Source organism: Gossypium arboreum, chromosome 11 (assembly GCF_025698485.1).
Source record: "Gossypium arboreum isolate Shixiya-1 chromosome 11, ASM2569848v2, whole genome shotgun sequence".
In the NCBI taxonomy this organism is placed as follows: Eukaryota; Viridiplantae; Streptophyta; class Magnoliopsida; order Malvales; family Malvaceae; genus Gossypium; species Gossypium arboreum.
In genome coordinates, this window is record NC_069080.1 from 125299752 (window position 1) to 125307405 (window position 7654).

Here is a 7654-nt window from a genome sequence, read left to right on the forward strand (position 1 = left end):
GTAGCTATGGTCGTGGTCGAGCAAGACATGGCAGTTGTGGAGAACCTTGCCCAGTAGAGTTTTAGTTCTTATGTGATGATGAGCTTAGGTAATCTATATAACTGTGATAGAATAAGGAACTTTTTAGGGGATATTAGGAAGAATAATTACTCATAAAGAAATAACTGAAATTAATAATTAAAAATAAAATTCTAAAATCTAACAAAAAAAAGTAGTTTTAATAAAAATTAACATAAAAACATAAAATTACAAATAAATATTTTTAAATATCTTCATCACTAGATGGTTCGTGAGGTGGGGCTATGCTGACAAATCTGCTGTAGAGTAGCATCAGTGTTGTCAAATAATTGAAAATATTATTGCTTGAATCCAGTGAGGCGCTTAGAGATGTCAGCATATGAAGTCGCCGCATGAACTGGACGGGACGGTGGTGGTCCTCGTGCTGTAGGGGACATCATCAAGAATCTCCTCATAGGCCTCCTCCTCGGTAGATTGGGCAAGACGATAGTAGGATGGGTAGGTTCCTCGACGCCTCTCGATCATCCTCATACTGAGCACGCTCGAGATGCCTTGTGGAGACATCTGGCCGATGAGGGTGAGGGATGATTCTTGAGCCGCGGTGTTGAGGAGCCCGAAGTGTCGCGCCAGCCGAGTCCCATAGGGGCCGATGGAGATGACCCCCTTCCTATGCTACTCCGTCTGGTGCTAAATTGCGAGGGCGATGAAATAGGCAAGGTCGATGATGTGCCCGTGTGACATGCACCACAAAAAGTAGGCGTCGTGGGTGTTGACGATGCCAGTGCTCTCTCGTCTCCCTGTAATCGTGTGAGCTAAGATAGCGTGTAAGTACCTCAGGGATGGTGGGAGAACTGATGCCTTGGAGCGGCTAGGATTGTAGGAAGCCGTGCTAGGGGCCAAAGTGTGCCAGCATTTCGAAGGGGAGAAGTGTATGTGGCGACTAAGAGTGTCTAAATCATTCTCCTCATTGAACTCCTCCGTCTATAATCCAAGTACAGCACCGAACTTATGGACGCTAAGCTAGCAGATTAATCCGCCTAGGTGATATTAGACTGTACCGGGATCATTGTAGTTCGTCATTACGGTCTGAAGATGGAACGTTGAGCATAGTTCCATCGTGAGCTCGAGATACGTCGGCTCGATAATCCCAAAGAATAGCTCCCAAGGGTCGATGGTTAAGAGGGCTCAAATCAAATCAGCCAACTGGACTTGTTCTATAGAAGCCCCATCGATACAGCGGCCCGTAATTAAAGGTCGGGCCCGAAGTATTTGGAACAGTTCTTCCTGGGGCCCTCGGGGGAGCTGTAGGAGAGTTTGACGAATTTTCGCAGTTGGACCCGTGGAAGAGGACGCTTTCTTCCTATTCTTCGAAGCAGCAATAGTGATCTTCTTTCCTCATGAAGACGACATCGTATACCTATAATTTATAAAGAAGAATAATAGTAAATACATGAATTTGGAAAGCCTTTAATTTTAAACGACTAATTTCAGCCAAAATATAAACCAAACTCAACCAACAAAATTCTTTTTGATAGCATAATTTCATGACATTGTAAGGGCATGAAGATGGGCATAATAATGGCATGTGAATGACAAAGGAATGAAGCTTTCCTAACAGCCTATATAATATAAAATGCATGATAAATAATCTAATAATGCAGGAAATAATGAACAAAATGAACATAGTATGATAAAAATAACAATTATTTTAAGAATAAGCATTAAAAATAAGTAGAATAGAGGTGAAAAGAGTGAACAAACGCTAAGGGAGAGAGATTTGGCATCAAAGATGAAGTTGGAGGCGGCGCACGGCATGGCAAGGAGGCCGTGTGAACCTGTAGCGGCTAGGGTTAGGGTTTTTAATCAGGGAAGAAGGTGAATAGTGCAGGGTATTTATAGATTTTAGGCCACATGGCCATGGCACACGCCCGTGTGGCCCGATTTGTGCCTGGGTGTGTCGCGTTTTTCCTATTTGGGTGCGTCTAAAATTTGTCCCACGTCCGTGTACCTCGGGCGTGTGGGTACACATGGCCGTGTAGCACGGCCATGTTTGGCGTTGTTCATTTCTCCCATGCCCATGTTTTAAAGTCTCACGCCCGTGTCTATTTAACAGGTTCGACCACGGGTACTAGACACTGGCGTGTCGCACGCCCGTGTTGTTTTGGTAGGCTCGACCATGACCATGTCGCATGGCTGTGGCATCTTATCTTAGCCCGTGTTGGGGAAATCCTTGCCCTATTTTCACACGGCATAGGCACGCCCGTGTGTTTGGTCGTGTCTTTGTGGAAAACCTGTATTAAAGAGCTCCGTAAGTAAGTTGAATGTTGAAGACTAAATTTTGAAAGAAGTTAATACAGTTAGTGCTCAGGTTGCCTCCCGAGAAGCACTTATTTATATTTTAAGCTTGACTTACCTCTTCTTTGAATAATCATGGTGGTTTGAGGAGTTTATAGTCCTCATTCCTACTATCAATCTTAAAATAAGGTTTTAAACGGTAATGTTTACCTTAAAAGTACCGAACTTGGGATGACTCACCTCCTCCGCACCGAACAGAAAAATACTGAGTACCGTAAGAGAGACTTCCTCATTCGGTGTGGTAGTGACAATGTGGGAATCTGCGACATCTAATAAGACTTTATCACCAACCTTAAGTTGATTTGGAAAGGTATCGGGCTCATTCTGGTGTAATTTCGATTTATCATGTGTTCTCGGTTGATGTATTTGCCATTTATCCAGCTCCTCTATCTGTAGCCTTCATTCTTCATGAATGTGTCCACTATCATTGCTAGGACATGGGTCGTGAACGTCTTTGAAACTCAATCTCTGTAAAGTAGGTTGTGTCATATTAGCAGTTTTGGTAGACTAGTGTGGACCGTTACCTTCAATGTTCAATGTGATGCCAGAATTACGAGCTTGAAGGGTGATCGTTTTGTCTCCCGCACAAAGTGTAAGCTCACCTGTGCCAACATCAATAATTCTTTTAGCAGTTGCTAAAAAGGGCCTCCCTAAAATCAAAGGGGTGCTATTATCCTCCTCTATATCTAGAACAACGAAATCAACGGGAAATATGAACTTATCTACTTTCACTAGTACATCTTCAATAATACCCCTAGGAAATCTTATAGTTTTATCTGCTAATTGAATGCTCATCCTAGTTTGTTTAGGTTTCCCAAGACCTGGTTACTTAAACATTTTGTAAGGCACGACGTTAATACTAGCCCCTAAATCAAATAATGCATGATTTATATCTAAACTACCAATTAAGCAAGGAATTGTAAAACCTCCTGGATCTTTCAATTTGTGGGGTAGCTTATTCTGTAGAATAGCTGAGCAGACTGCTTTTAGCTCCACATGCGATGCTTCGTCCAACTTCCGCTTATTTACTAAAAGCTCTTTTAAAAATTTCATTGCATTAGGCATCTGCGACAGAGCTTCAATGAACGGTAAGTTAATATGTAATTTTTCAAAAGTTTAAGGAATTTACCCAATTGTTCATCTGAGCGGTCTTTCCTTGTCACGTTAGGGTATGGGACATGAGGTTTATATTTTTTATTCACCGTTGTTTTATGACTTACCTCACCTTTACCTTTGCTTACTATAGTTTCTTGTCTCGGTTCTGGTTCAGGCTCAACGACTCATTCATCTTGGATATTAATCGCGTTGAGTTGCTCCCTTGGATTGAGTTGAGTATTACTTGGCAAATTGCCTTGTGGTCATTTGGAGATTAGTTTGGAAAGCTGGCCGATCTGAGTTTCGAGCCCTTGGATCGACGCTTGTTGATTCTTAAGTGCTGTCTCGGTGTTCTTAAAACGGGTTTCTGACATCGAGGTGAATTTAGAGAGCATCTCCTCAAGGTTCGGTTTTTTCTCTTGTTGATAAAGTGGCTGTTGAAAACCCTGAGGATTTTGTAGCTTTTGATTCCCTTGACAACCCCAGGAGAAATTTGGGTGGTTCCTCCAACCTACTTTATAAGTATTACTGTATGGGTTATTTTGACATCTAAAGTTATTATTACCTATCTAGTTGACTTGTTCCTCTTCAGTTGTAGGATTGAAGGATTGATATTCTGTATGCACACCTCCTCCACTTGAGTCACACCTCATTACTGGATGTACTTGTGTAGAACCAAGTAAACCATCAATCTTTTTATTGAGAAGTTCTACCTGGTTTGACAGCATAGTAACTGAGTCGATGTTATAAACGCCTGCTATTTTTGTTGGCTTAGTCCTCATGACTTGCCACTGATAGTCATTATGTAACATTTCTTCAATAAATTCATAAGCCTCTTCAGGTGTTTTGTTGTTGATGTTTCCTCCAACAGCTGCGCCAATCATCTGTCTTGTCAAAGGATTGACACCATTGTAGAACGTTTGAACTTGCAGCCATAGAGGTAACCCATGGTGAGGGCACCTTCGCAATAGATCCTTGTATCTTTCCCATGCATCGTAAAGTGTTTCTAAGTCCATCTGCACAAATAAAGAGATATCATTACGTAACTTAGCCGTTTTAGCAGGCGAAAAATATTTTAGTAAAAATTTTTTGGTCATTTGTTCCCAAGTAGTGATGGACCCTCGTGGTAACGAGTTCAACCACTATTTATCTTTGTTTCTCAGTGAAAAAGGGAATAACTGAAGGCGAATAGCATAATCAAACATGTCATTAATTTTGAAAGTGTCGCAAAACTCCAGAAAATTCGCCAAGTGAGTGTTGGGATCCTCATCCTGCAAACCATCAAACTGAACAAATTACTATATCATCTGAATTGTGTTAGGTTTCAATTCGAAATTATTCGCAGCAATAGCAAGTCTAACTATGTTAGATTCAGTTCCAGTTAAAGAAGGTTTAGCATAATCATACATAGTGCGTGGAGCAGGATTTTGATTAGCTGCAATTGCAGGAGGTAGCGGATTGTCTTGGTTTTCAGCCATCTCTTTAATTTTTGGTTGAGTATCGTCTTCTTACTCGTTCTCTGTGTATCGTAAGCTTCGCCTTATTTCTCTTTGATTTCTGGGAACTGTACGATCATTTTCTTCGTCAAAAAGTAATGGTCCTTGTCGAAACCATTTTTAAATCGAGTTTTGGAAAATGGGAATCGATTTTAAAAAACGAAAACGGGAGTTGCCACCAATCTTTTTAGGTGTGATTGGATCACCTTTAAAACATTTTGTTTTAAAATCATTAGTTTTGGTCCACAAAATAAAAGAATGGGTTCGGGAGTCGGTTACGTACGAGGAAGGATTAGCACCCTCGTAACGCCCAAAAATTGGTACCTAATTGATTATCAAATGTCTTTAATGTCGGAAATTTAAAATTTTAAGATGTAATCCTCTTTAAAATATTTTGATTTTTGAAAATTTGGGTTCACTTGTATCAAAGTATTGACACTAAGTTAGCCTTTTTAGAAATCCCTATCTCGAAACGACAAAATGCTACATCCAGTAAGTTAGGACATATCGCTTTGCAGTTCCAAGACAGTCGCTTACGTTTTGAAAACCTTTAAAAACTTAGAAGGGTACTTGACTATTCGAACTTAACGAGAAAAGTCGCAACCCAATAAGTTAGGGCACTACTTTTTCGAAATTTCCAAACACCAAGCATTGCCTTTATATTTTTTTGAAAATTTTGGAGCCTTGTCTTTTTAAAGATGATGCGTAGGGAATTGTATTGCATTATAAATCATACATAGTAACATATTATTGTAGTTGGTAAATAAAACGTGCATTTAAACAAAATGATGGCAATGATATAAAGAACGTGCATTAGATTCATACATATAAAATAGCAAATATTAATAATATGCATACAAAGATATATAGCATGTATTGAGAACGAATAAACAGGATATATAAACATATGAAATAATATTTAAATGATGCGTGATATAAAATCAAACATGATCAAATAATGCATGATATACAAATAGAATAAATGTAATGTCAATATGCATATAATTATATAAAAAAATTAACACATACATGATACATACAAGACCAAACATATAGAAGAACTAACAAAAATGATTGATTGCTAACCAAATTTACATACAATTAAAAACAAGACATTTCATATCAATAGTATTTAATATATAATATAATAACATAGTAATAAGAATAAAAGAATAATAATTATATAATAATATATTGGTTTGAAAGTATGTAAGAGATTTCATAATATAACAATATTAGTTTAAAATGAAATAATATATGTATAGTAAACAAATAAAAAATGAAATGTGTATATAATGTGAGTTAAAAATATGATTTAATAATAATAATTTACATTTTTAAAATAATATATATATATATAATATAAACATAAATAATATAATTTGTGATACATGATATACATAACATTTATATAAAAAAAGTAATATAAAAATGAAACATAATAAAGATTATATAATAAAATGTAATATAAACATATAAGAAAAATAATAGATATAATATAAAGTAACTCATAAAACAATATATATATAATTAATTAATAAATATAATATATGTGAAAATATAATAATATATAAAAGAGATGTAAAATAATATTTAAGAAAAATAATACATAATAAGTACTAATAATATATAATTAAAAATAATACTTATAATAAAATAATTTTATAATATATAATATAAAAGTAAAATTAAAATAAAACAAATAATAAAATATATATATATATATATATAGAATGATATAATAAATACAGGACTAGATTTAAAGTTTAACAAAATTATGGGGCAAATTTTGAAAGGAATAAAACTGAATTAAGGACCTATTTAAAATGCGCGCAAAATTAGAGGGACTCACTGGGCAAATTACCCTATTCCCAAAACGGCGACGTTTCCCAGAATAAAATTTAACTACTGTCAGGACTAAATAAAAACTAAAATAAATAATACGGTCGAATCATAAATAAAAAAAGTTTTAATCGTAAACACTAAAGGGGTAGAAAGACCGATTGGGAAATTAACCCATTTTGCAAAAAGCGCAGATCCTACCCGGGCAATCGGGTCAACGCGCGGATCCTTGGGGTCACAAAACGATGCCGTTTTGTCTAGGCTATAAAAGCCAATTCCTCAACCTTAAAATCATTTGAAACCGGTTTTAAAAAAAAACTTAAGAATTCTCTCTGAAAGAGAGAAAGGAGGGAGCTCCGGGCTCTGGCCTCTGTCGGCCACACACCGCCCACACACCCACGCGCCCACGCGCCACCCTAAGGACCACCATCACGGTGGCTAGGGTTTAAAAACCCCTCCTTTCACCCGTTGTTCATCAGGCAACTTTCTTACTTGTATTTTTGTAATCTATATTTTTGCTAAAAAAGTAGTTTACATACATGCATATGTTCTAAAAAAAAAAAATTAAATCACATTTTCTTTGAAACTGCTTGTATTCTCTTTTTTTATTTCTGTATGCGTGTGCGTAATCGTTACAAGGGTTACAAAGGCTTTTTATATAGCCTACTGATTTGTTACTGTCGAAACCATTTTTAAATCGAGTTTTGTTAAATGGGAATCGATTTTAAAAACGAAAGCGGGAGTCACCACTAATCTTTTTAGGTGTGATTGGATCACCTTTAAAACATTTTGTTTTAAAATCATTAGTTTTGGTCCACGAAATAAAAGAATGGGTTCGGGAGTCGGTT

At 36.8% G+C, this 7654-nt stretch overlaps 1 non-coding gene across 1 annotated transcript; it reads left to right on the forward strand.

Moving 5' to 3' along the window:
- The first annotated feature begins 4410 nt into the window (after positions 1 to 4410).
- On the forward strand, positions 4411 to 4517 carry LOC128284495 (small nucleolar RNA R71). Its single transcript, XR_008274920.1, has one exon. It is a non-coding gene; the product is annotated as a small nucleolar RNA R71 (small nucleolar RNA).
- Positions 4518 to 7654: the final 3137 nt, after the last annotated feature.